This window comes from Lactuca sativa, chromosome 5, assembly GCF_002870075.4.
Source record: "Lactuca sativa cultivar Salinas chromosome 5, Lsat_Salinas_v11, whole genome shotgun sequence".
NCBI lineage: Eukaryota > Viridiplantae > Streptophyta > Magnoliopsida > Asterales > Asteraceae > Lactuca > Lactuca sativa.
This window is the reverse complement of record NC_056627.2, coordinates 120,870,051-120,883,083: the sequence shown is the minus strand read 5'-3', so window position 1 is coordinate 120,883,083 and position 13,033 is coordinate 120,870,051. Positions and strand designations below refer to the sequence as shown.

Genomic DNA, 13,033 nt, shown 5'->3' with positions numbered 1-13,033 from the left:
TAGGAAATACCCTACTGATGCATTAACTACCTTAAAACCAAATTTTTAATTAAGGTTAAAATGTTATAAGGTTATAACCATACTTAATACACTAGTACAAAATACGACATTCTTTAGACGTCGAAATGGTATGGCACTTGTCATTCGTAGACCTGCAAGTCCCACTATAGCTAGCAGTAAGCTGTAGAATGGTCAATCTCGTATAGATCTATACATAAACTCACGCTCTCTCTTCTGGAGACTCTGGTTATAAAACGTGACATAGAAAGGATATTGCTATGCCATGAAATAGTATCTCACATTTTAGTTACTTGTTCTTGTTATAGTATGTATGTTCCTTGTTCTTGTTATAGTATTTATGTTCCTTCTTATTCTTGTTATAGTATGTACGTTCCTTCTTGTTCTTGTTATAGTATGTATGTTCCTTCATATTCTTGTTATAGTATGTACATATTGAATCATGTATGTTTCTCTGATCTAGAAATAGTATGCAGTGATCCCCTAAACTATACCTATTATACTTTACTAGTATGTTTGTTTGAACTGTTATTGTTTTGTAGAACAAACTCAATTGATCAACATTGGTAACTTAATTAAGTATGCTCTTTAAAAATGCGGTTTAAAATTCATGTATGTATTCAATGAGTATAATTATGATTTAGCCAACATTCGGACTAGTGATCCTACCCTAAGCCCACAACCAAACAAGGAACAGGAGTTACGGTATTTAACAGTAGTCCTAAGTCTTGTAAATCATACTTATACATAAATAGATACACGAATATGATTTTGATAAAAATAGAAATTTAAGAATAGTTTTGAAATGGTTTTAGCAAGTATTTGAGTATAAGAAATCCTTTAGTTTGATGCTTTGACATGTAAGTGGTTAACACAATAGCATTGTGTTCTACTTGTATTCTCCCCCTAAAAGCACTTAAAAGCATTCAAAAGAATTAAAAATGTAATTTGTAGGGGTATGAACTCACCTTATGTGGGTGATTTAAATAAATGTTCGATATAGGATGATAAGTTCACGGGCGAAATCCCAAAGCACAAATGAATCCTATTTAGCATATTAAGACATATAGGTATACATTTGGTGATCATAATCATAAATATAGCAAGGAAATGGATTAAGTTGTAAGGTAAACTTACAAAAGAGGGTGTTAGAATCAAAAAGGGAAGGCTGGAAGGAGTTCACGGCCCACACTCTAGTGATTGTTCTTAGTGAAATGATGAAGATGCAAGTGTTCACGGCCGAAAGATCTTGAAGATGTTGGGTTCAAGGCTTGATGTTCTTGACAAATTGAGAGGATGAAAGGGTTCACGACCCAAGTACATTTGCTGTTCTTATGTTTACAGCCCAAAGATCTTGAAGGATGAAGAATACTTGAAGATCTTTAACAATATCTTATGAAGATTCAAAGGAGAAGGATGATAGTTGAGAGGAAGGTGTTTTCGGTAGAAGATCCTTGGGTGAAAAGCCTTGTGTTTGTGGTTAGAAAGGAATAATTGAGGTAAATCAGCCAACATTTATATATAGGAGGGGAGTTCATGGCCACAAACTGTGGGTTCACGGTCCGAAGCCCGTTCACGACCCGAAGGCTTGATCACAGCCCGAAGGCTCGTTCATGGCCCAAGGATCGTTTGCGGTCTATGCAGGTTTGTGGTCCACGATCTAAATGATTTTCCTCACTTAACACACAACACCTTAGTATACTAGGTTTGAACGCATTCATCTCATTAATCTAATCTAACCACAAGATAATTAAAGAAAAAAAAAAGTTTGACCTTTATTGGATAAATTTGACTTTTACAAGATAGGAATTACGGGTTGTCACAAAATACCTGGAAAAATTAGATATCACAATGTAAATCTCTTTTGTCTTTTAAATCTCCTACGATCTTCTCCTTTTCTTTTACTGTAAGATCCTTATGTTTCTTAAAAAGATCAACAAAATCAAAAAGAGTAAGAACATGTTACTTTTTCTTATTTCATTTATGAGAACCTATGATAATTGTCTTCCAAATATAGGGTCTTTGCATTTCAATTTTGGAGATATATTCTTTAAAGTGTAAGCCCCAGATTTCTTAATCTTCAAGGAACATAATTGGAATACGAGTAAAAGGACCAACAATACTTGACAAACTGAAAGAAATCGCATGAATATGTTCCTTAAACATGATTCCAGATGAAAAGTTTTACTAAGAATAAAATCAATGAGCACAATTAGAATTGAAAAAAATGAGTAATAAAACAATGAATTCCAAATCAAATTATAATTTGATCGAAAAATGTAGAATAGATCTCGAAAATTACCAAAACAAATGAAGAACTCGAAGAACACGGATGAACTAAATGATTTGAAAATAGATCACAAAAATTCCTACTCTGATACCACTTGTAGGATAGTTTAGATTCTAAAAGACATAAATCATGATTGCTAAAATGAAACTGAATGAACACATCAAGGTAAATAAGATCTGAATTTGATTGTTGATGTGTGTAAAATGAACTAGTTTTAATCTTACTACTTCAAACACAAATAAACACACGGAAGGCAGTGTACCTATCATTTAGCAATATAGCTCAAGCAAGCAGGGTATCGAACACAGGAAACGGTAACAATTAAACTAACTACTAGAGTTATCTAATTAAAAACAAACAATAAAAAGAATGGTTTTCTCTAGTTTTGCAAGACTAGAAACTTAAACAATTAAGTAACACTTAACCTAAGATAACTAACAACTAAAGCAAATAAGAAGTAATTAGATTCAATATTAAAAGAGACTTCTATTCAGGTTCGACTCACTTGTTTCTATAGTTGATTTTATGGCAAGTGCAATGGATTATTTTGTCATTAGCTACCAATTAATGTGATTAGATTCATGTTCACTATTACTAATCCTTAAAAAACATATTAATTTAAACAGTGGCCAATTGGTTAAACTAATGAATTTCCGAGTATTTTGATTTGGGTTAAGTAAGACTTGTTATAAAGTCTACTCGTCGAGTAGGTGTCCTGAATCGACGAGTAGAGTCGCAATTTCAAAAAATTTTGGGAATTTTTAAATCGACTCATTTTCAAATGGACTCGTCGAGTAGGTTTCCCAATTCGGCGAGTTTTTTACTTTGTGTGAAAAAAAAATTGAAATTTTTTTACTGTCTTTAAATAAATTGCACCACACCCCCACACCCCACACTCAGACTTTTCATTTCCTCAAGCAATCAGTTAAAGCTAATAAGACGATTTAGACTGAAAATACATAGAAAACACATAAAAGAAAATAAAAGACTAAAAAAAACGAAAAATAAAAGGGCAAAGAAAGCAAACTCAATCAGCGGGTTGCCTCCCTTAAGCGCTTCTTTTTTAGGAGTCTTTAGCTGGACTCCTTCCCGCTCTACGTTGCAGCGAATTTCTCCAAGTCCAACCCTTCTTCTAGTCCTTCATCCTTTGGCATTCCCTCTTCGTATTTCTTGATCCTATGCCCATTGACTTTAAAACTTCAACCATCCTTGCTCCATAACTCAATCACCCCATATGGATTTACATGCTTGCTTGTAAAAGGCCCAAACCAACGAGTGCATAATTTTCCTAGAAAGAGCTTTAGTCTTAAATTGTACAAAAAAACTTTTTGCCCTTCTTCAAACTCCTTATTACCCTTCAACCTTGCATAATGCCATCTTTTGGTCTTGTCTTTATAAATCAATGAGTTAGTCTAAGGATCATTCCTTAATTGTTCCAAAGCATTCATTTGCAAAAGCCCAATAGGCTTTATGTTCAAGCTCCATGGGTAAATGACAATTTTTGCCATATACTAGCCTATAGGGTGTGGTTCCAATGGGTGTCTTGAATGCGGTTCGGAAGGTAAAAAGTGCATCATCCAATTTATCAACCCACTCTTTTCTATTTCTACCCACCGATCTTTCCAATATCCTTTTTAGTGCTCGACTTGTAATTTTGGTTTGCCCATTTGTTTGTGGATGATATGGTGTCTAAAATCTATGGCGTACACCATATTTTTGCAACACTTTTGCTAGTTAATCATTAGCAAAGTGGGTTCCCCTATCACTTATCAAAGCTTTTGGCACTCTAGATCTAGAAAATAATTTTTTTAGGAACTTCACATCAACCCTAGCATCATTGGTTGGTAATCCTTGCGCTTCTGCCCATTTTGAGTCATAAACCACTGCCACAAGTTTGTACTTATTGCCTGCGGATGAAGGAAATGGTCCTATGAAATCCACACCCCACACATCAAAGATTTCACAAACTTGAATATTACTTTGAGGCATTTCATTCATTGCCGAAATATTACCCGTTCTTTGGCAAGCATCACTTTCCCTCATGTAAGTAGCAACATCCTTGAAGATAGTAGGCCAATAGAACCCCGCGTCAAAAACTTTCTTAGCAGTGAAGTGTACCCCATGATGTCCTCCTACCGGCCTATTGTGGCAATGCTCTAATATGTCATGGATTTCGTTGCCAAATACACATCTTCTAATAATCCCATCCGCATAACTCCTAAAAAGATAAGGCTCATTCCAGAAATAAAAAAGAGGTCCTTTTGGAAGAAAGTCTCCAGCTAAGAAATTTGAAATGTCGGCATACCATGGTTCTTCCCCCATTATACCCATCAAATACTCTTCTGGGAAGCTATCTTTAATATCCTTGTCATCTATATCTTCCATTTCTAGATTTTCTAATCTGGAAAGATGGTCAGCAGCTACATTTTCCATCCCTTTCTTGTCCTTCATCTCGATGTCAAATTCTTGAAGTAGCAGAACCCATTATATTAACGTTGGCTTTGCATCCTTCTTGACAAACAAGTACTTTATAGCAGAATGGTCAGTAAACACAATAGTTTTAGAAAAAATTAAATAGGGACGAAATTTGTCAAAGGCATACACCATAGCTAGTAACTGTTTTTCGGTTGTGGTGTAGTTTTCTTGGGTAGGATTTAGGGTGTTGCTAGCATATTAAATGGGTTGAAAGTGCTTGTCAACCCGTTGGCCAAGTACGGCTCCTAAGGCAAAGTCGCTTGCATCGCACATTATTTCAAACGGTAAGTTCCAATTCGGGGCAATAATGATCGGGGCGTTAGTTAATTTTTTTTTCAAAATTTCAAAAGATGCTAAACATTGTTTAGTAAATTTAAAAGGTGAATCTTTCAAAAGTAGTTGAGCTAAAGGTCTAGTAATTTTTGAAAAATCTTTAATAAAGCGGCGGTAAAAACCCGTGTGACCTAGAAAACTCCTAAAGCCCTTTAGCAATTGTATCAATTTTCACCCTATCCACCTCAATCCCCACCTTGGAAACTTTATGGCCTAATACAATGCATTCTTTCACCATAAACTGACATTTCTCCCAGTTCAATAGTAGATTGGTCTTTTTCACACCTAGCAAGCACCAAGTCGAGGTTAGCATGACAATCATGAAAAAAGAGCAAAAAATAGAAAAATCATCCATGAATACTTCCATGGATTTTCCGCCATGTCATGGAATATCACGGTCATGCATCTTTGGAAAGTCGTCGGCGCATTGCATAACCCAAAGGGCATGCGTCAATAAGCAAATGTTCCACTTGGACAACTAAAAGTGGTCTTCTCTTGATCCATTGGGTCTATGGGGGTTTGGAAATAACATGAAAACCCATCTAAAAAACAATAATAGCTATGGCCCGATAAAAGCTCAAGCATTTGATCAATAAAAGGGAGAGGAAAGTGGTATTTGCAAGTGGCATCGTTTAGGTATAAGCTCGTTCTTTTCGTTTATGATGACCGTCATCCCTCCTTTCTTTGCACTACTTGAATGGGACTAACCCATGCGCTATCGGAAATGGAGTATATTATCCCTGCATCTAAGAGCTTGACAACTTCTTTCTTGACCACCTCTTGCATGTTCGGGTTTAAATGCCTTTGGTGTTGCACTACCAGCTTCGCACCTTCTTCAAGAATTATCTTATGGGAGAAATATAAAGGACTTATTCCTTTTATATTGGTAATTTTCCATGCGATGGCATTCCTCCTTTTCTTTAAAACTTGAACTAACTCTTCTTTTCGGATTTAGTGAGGTCGGAAGCAATGATAATAGGTTTTTGATCACCTTCTTCGAGAAATGCATATTCCAAATGTTCACGAAGAGTTTTCAGCTCTAATTTTGTATTTTTGACACTGAACACGTCAAGTCTAGAGAGGGGACTCATCGAGTCCACGCAATCATTCTCATCTGATTGCGATTTCCCGGATGGACTCGTCGAGTTAGTGTCTCCAACTCAACGAGTCGAATTTTCAGAGCCTCTGATTATTTCTTCGTATTCGGATTCTTCAAGCATTCTTTCAATCTCTTTCAGGTCTCTTTCAGCATCGAAGTTATCTTCAAGGGCAATGGCTTGCTCGTTTGAGTTGTCCTCCTTCCATTCTTCCATTAGCTCATCCAAATTGTCCACCAAAAAGGCCGTGTCATCGCTATACTTAGAATTCTTCATGGCCTTATCAAATCCAAAAGTGATTGACTCGTCCCCCACTCAAAGGGTAAGTTTGGATTCTCTCATGTCTACTATGGCACTCGCGGTGTTTAGGAAAGGTCTTCCAATGATGATCGACACTTGGTGGTCCTCTTCTATGTCTAGCACTATGAAGTTCGCATGGACTACAAATTTATCAACTTTCACCAATAAGACCTCGCATATTCCCCTTAGAAATGCCACCAACTAGTTGGCTAGATGAATTGCCATACGAATCGGTTTTGGCACTGGAAGGTTCAACTTTTTAAAAAAAGAGTATGACATATGATAACTAGTGGCTAGGTTCCCAAATTAGCATGGAAAAGTCAACATCTCAGGCTCACCCATTTTCTTTGGCAACTTGTTCAACATTGCAGCTGAACAATTTTCATTAAGCACCACCTTGGACACCTATTCTAGCTTCTTTCGATTTGTGAATAGTTCTTTTAGGAATTTTGCGTACTTAGGCATTTGTGCAACCGATTCTATGAAAGGAATGTTTATTTGGAAGGCTTTGATGTGTTCCAGGAACTTTTGATAATGTTCATTCTACTTCTCTTGTCTAGCTCCGCTTGGAAATGGCAAGGGAGGTTGATATGGTTTTAAAGGAAGGATAGTGTTTTGTTCAGAGCGTGGACTCGTCGAGTTCTTCTCCACGACCCTTCGAGTCGAGTCGACTGTTTGCATTTTTGGGTCTTCTTTCTGCTCCTCGTACATTTTTTTTGGATCTTCATTCATGATAGGAATCAGAGGGGTGATTATCTTTCCACTTCTAGTCGTCATGATGTTAATTTAAGCGTCTCTCAGATTTTTCTCAGTATTACTTCGAATTTCACTCGGTGCTCTTTGTGACAACCCGAAATTTCTATTCTGTACAAACAATATCAAGTCAATAGAAGTTAGAACAGTTGCAGTAAATTTTCAGACTTTTTAGTATAACTTTGAGTATTTCAGGAATTACTCTCAAAGAGATATCAGGAGAGAGGATGCACTAGGGGTTTGTGCAACTCTGTTATTTCAAAACTCTATGATATTAGAGTTCATTGCATGAATAAAATATTTTCTGCCAAAAATCCCAGGAGTATATATATATATATATATATATATATATATATATATATATATATATATATATATATATATGATTCTGAACCATATTTATTCATTAGTTCCATTTCCAACTAGAGAAAAGCATAATTCTCTCTCACGGATCTTCGGATTTTCGTCCCAAAACGTGAGTACTTCCATCTAGTTGTCTAATAGAGCTTGTTATGTGTCTAATACACTAGAAATCTTACCAAAACCACAAGATCAAAGAGTTTACGGCCCAAGAACATCTTGGACCGTAAACCCTTCTTTAAGGGACAAATGATGCCCTAGTCCCTTCCTTTTGCAATGAAATTGGCCTAGACTCGTATCCTAATGTATGTGGGACTAGAAAACACTCAAGAACACCAAGAGTAAGGTGTTCATGGTCCAAGAAGTTCTTGGACCGTGAACTCCAAAATAAAGGGCCAAAGTATGCTTTAAACTCTCCATAAGCCTTGACACTAGCCTAGATGCATTCCTAGTTAAGTTAGGGACTTCAAATCACCAAGGGCACCATACCCATGAGAGATTACGGCCGTAATCTCTAAGGGAATTGGTCCCAGGGCCGTGAACTCCTCAAAGGAGTTGAAAGGTGTCGTAATATCTTCCAAGGACTAAACCATCAAGTAGCAATGCTTCTAAAGGACATGTAAGACTCCAAAACACCAAATAAACCTACGCTTAGGAGCTTACGACTGTAAACTCAAAGTTTTACGACTGTAAACTCCTTCTTGTTATGGTATAGGAGAGTAAACTCAGGAATGGGGTCCTTTGGAACCCTAAACCCACTAGCCTTGACCTATAACAACTTAGATGAAATCCTTAGGGCTTATAACACTTATATAAAGTGTCTATCATGTTCTAGGATGTCTTTACATTTTCAATTAGTAATTTAAGACTAATTGGGTGCATATATGTGTGATCATATGTTAACTAGGATCTTTGGGTGTAGACAAGTTTTCACTTGACACTTAGCAATCCTACACCGTTCAGTTCATTCAAACCACCATCTACATGTGAGTTCATACCCCTTAATCAATGTTTTAAATGATTTTAAATGCTTTAATGGGGGGGGGATACAAGTAGAAAACAACATGCTATAGAATCAATCACATGTGATTTATAACTGTGTTTTCATCCAACTGATTTCACATGCTTCAAAATGTGATGTATGAAATGGTTTTCCATCTTAAAAATACTTGGTTATCAAATGTATTACTTTTGAAATGTTTAATTAAAATGACATCAAGTCATTGTTAATTATTGTTCAAAACTCTTAAATGTCTTACAATACCATTTTCATCTTCTTGAACAAAACTATATCTATACACTTATGTTCTTATATATGTATTGATATGATAGCTTTCATCCTTCATTCAGTTTCCCACACTCTTGTGTAGCAAGGGTGTATAAACCTGCTTGGATGAACAATTACCTTCCAGTTAACTATTATAGGGATAGTTAGGAGATACAAAACATTATTCCTATTACAAGGAATTACACCAGAGTCAGTTCATTCATGAGTCTACACTATACATTACATGTTACATGAATATGTCTACATTGATATGCTTACATGAATACATTTACATATATACATTTATTTGTATACACTTACATGGATGCCTGTACCTAGATTCACTATGATGAGTTACTAGTACATTATGTGTAAATTGTTCTGCATATCCTAGTTCAAAAGGATAACTAGACGGGACTAACCATTCCGGAACCCACCTGTTAGCAACAAAGGTAATGAATATCTACGGATGCCTACGGTTAATACTTATATTAGGAGTACCTTTACGGGACTAACCATTCCTTAAACCTGCTGCTAGCTATAGAGGAAAATGAACAATCTACAGATGTTCAAGGTTATACATTTCGGCAGTCGTGATGTCGTGTTTATCCTAATGCAAAAGGATAATACTTTTATGGTTATATTTTCCCTATTACTTTTATTTTGTGTTACATTCACGTAAACGAGGAGATAGACTATATATTGTTAATAGTAGTCATAAAGGGGAAAACCATCCTGTTACAGCAAAACATACAGATCTTGGTAGAAGACTACTTTCATACATACATGTCTTGGTAGAAGACTATTTTTATAGCTAATAGGAAATATGGGATTTTCTAGGGTTTCATACTTACATCAAAAGTTTCATGCAAAGATTTGCATTGTATTCATAACAATTTCCAAAACAAGACAATGAAACTTAAATACTTATGAATTCACCAGCTTTATGATGATACTCGCTTTCAAAATAACTTGTATTCTCAGGTCACTAGTAGACAGTTACGATGGCCTGGTTTTGAGAAGACGGAGCACAGGCAAGACTCGTCTTTTATTTTGATTTCATATTTTGGTGTCTTATTACTTTTAAAGAACACACATGTATTAAATATTTACTTTTAATGCAATGGATGATGTTATTGCTTGTTTACTACTTTGCATTGTTGTGATACTGTACATGACGTCCTCCACCCCTGAACGTTTCCGCCGTTCTCAGTTTTGGGGTGTGACACTCTTTGATTGATTTGTAGTGCAAGTTGGCCCAACTGTTTTTCAATGTTAAGAATAGAAGCTTTCTGATTCCTCATCAATGCTTGTTTCTCTTTCATCATGGCTAGTTGTTCTCTTATTGTAGCATCGGTTTCGTTGTACCTTTTCTCGGATGTGGCTACAAATCTTGTGAGAATATCTTCAAATTCCATTTTCTTTTCTTGCACCGGCTCCTCCTTTGGATAAAACCCTCTTGTCTTCATCATATATTTCTCTTCCTTTGCCTTCTTGTACTTGTCGTATGGTAGCCACTATTTTTTTTTGGTTTTCGCCAATCTTCATCAAATCTATCGCGACTAGATTAACACACTTGCACTTTTCGGTTCCCATGCTCGTCTAGATCACAATCTTTGGTAAGGAAAGGCCTGCTACAATTCTCACATCCCACCCGGATGGCATGGATGGATTGATCCGTCTTTGTCATTCTTCGGTCCAAGCTATCTAATTTATCCATTACTGCCACCATATTATTGGAAATCGAGTTTACCGTCCCACGAGTCAAGTCATTCATTGAATTATGATATTCACTAGAGTGCTTAGAGAAGTCTTCAATTAGCTCCTTTATAACTGCGAGTGTCATCTACGTGAGTGGTCCTTGGGAGTCATGGAGATGACTAGTTGTAACATTTACTCCATCATATTAAATGGAGACTTCTTCCTAAATGTTTAGGTTATTGTGTGGGCAGTTTCTCAACAAGCCTTTGTATCTATCCCACGCCTCATAGAGTGACTCGCCTGGTTGTTGCTCAAAATTGGCTATGACTTTCTTCAACTTTGCTATTTTTGAGGGAGGGAAAATTGATCAATAAATTCATCATGCATTTTAGCCCATATGGTGATGGATCCTAGAGGGAGTGATTTCAGCAAATATTTCTTTGCTCCCTTAAATGTAGTTTTGGTAGCATACGAAGCAAAATAATCTCGCGAGGCACATTACAGATGTTGAAGTAGTCGGCTATGTCGTTGACCTCGTCAATATGCTTGTATGTGTGTTCATGATCTTTCCCGTAGAATGGGATGATCTTGAGTTGGGTGAGTGTGCAACCTTTTAGCTCGAAGGTAGCAGTTGCTGGATTCACGGGTTGCACGAGTCCCGGCCCGGTATCGTCATGCATCCTCTTGTTGTATTCGCTAATGGAGATATCTGCGATGTTAGCCATGGTGTTATCGGGTTCGCTTTCTTGATCGCTTTCTTCTTTGGTTTCTGTTTTTGTTTCGTATTCGGTTTCTTTTGGAATGGGATTATGTTCAAAACTTTCTATCTTACTTTGTTCGCTCTTTTGACTGCTGGACTCACCCACTTTCTTTCCTCTCATCTTTCCAAAACCCGATTTAAGGTCCTTGAAAGGTGACTTCTTTAGCTGGTTAGTATCTTCAACGCTTTTATCCTCGTTCTTCCTCAATGCTGATTCCGGATCTTCAAGAGGTGGTACCAAAGATGAATTTGATCCACGAGCCATAAAATACCTGAAAGAAAATAGGTAAACATGCGTAAAAAGACCAAAACAAAATAAAAAAATGAAAATAAAAATGTGATGGACTCGTCGAGTAGCTTCGACTGGACTCGACGAGTTTAAGGCTAAAACAGAGAACTAATACTAATTTTCTTTAAAACAAACTAGAACTTAAACTAGATAACTAATTAACTAAAATGGTAACTTTGTGCAAGATAAATCTTACACAAAGGATCGATAACTCTAGCAATTAAAATAACTATTTAAAACTGTTCCCCGACAACGACAAACTGTTCCCCGGCAACGGTGCCAAAAATTGATGTGTGTAAAATGAACTAGTTTTAATCCTACTACTTCAAACACCAATAAACACAGGAAAGGCAGTGTACCTATCGTTTAGCAATATAGCTCAAGCAAGCAGGGTATCGAACATAGGAAACAATAACAATTAAAGTAACTACTAGAATTATCTAATTAAAAACTAACAATAAAAAGAAGGGTTTTCTCTAGTTTTGCAAGACTAGAAAATTAAACAATTAATTAACACTTAACCTAAGATAACTAACAACTAAAGCAAATAACAAGTAATTATATTCAATATTAAAAGAGACTTTTGTTCAGGTTCGACTCACTTGTTTCTATAGTTGATTTTATGGCAAGTGTAATGGATTATTTTGTCATTGGCTACCGATTAATGTGATTAGATTCATGTTCATTATTAATAATCCTTAGAAAACATATTAATTTAAATACCGGCCAATTGGTTAAACTAATGAATTTCCGAGTATTTTGGTTTGGGTTAAGTAAGACTTGTAATTGTAGCTAATTAAATTACTAATTCAATCCACATCTTGTGTGGTTGTTCATCACACAAGCTTACATATTAACTTACCTATTTTCTAATTAATCCTAGGTTCATATTCACTAATACTAGGCATATAATATTGTTTTCACATGAATCATATGAAGCAAGCAATTAAGAGGATGTTCATGCAACTTAATAGACTTGATAATTAACATAAAATAGTTATTGTCAACACATAAGGATTGTTCACAGGCTTAACAAAACAATTTCACCAAATCAAATAATCCATGCCATAAAATCAATCCATATTAATAAGCTAATCTACCCTAAACAGAAGTGATGAGTTTTTAGCTCATTTCTACAGCAAGTAATATCAAAAACGAAATCCATAAGTAAAACATAGTTTTGTGCAATAGATTAAGCAAAAGAGAATATATGTTTCCTTTAATCTCTTCCAAATTGGTCTCTAGGGTTGATCTTCGACTTCCAGAGCTTCAGCAATCCTTCCAATCGCAGATAAGTACCAAAAGATCCAGGGAAAGTCCTTGGCTTTGGGGATTAATGCCCTTTATATAGTTTTCTGAAAACAGGGACTACTAGTCGAGTCCATAGACC

The 13,033-nt window shown here is 36.0% G+C and overlaps 1 non-coding gene across 1 annotated transcript; it reads left to right on the top strand.

Moving 5' to 3' along the window:
- Positions 1-10,827: 10,827 nt before the first annotated feature.
- Positions 10,828-10,934, top strand: LOC111883610 (small nucleolar RNA R71). Its single transcript, XR_002847490.1, has one exon. It is a non-coding gene; the product is annotated as a small nucleolar RNA R71 (small nucleolar RNA).
- Positions 10,935-13,033: the final 2,099 nt, after the last annotated feature.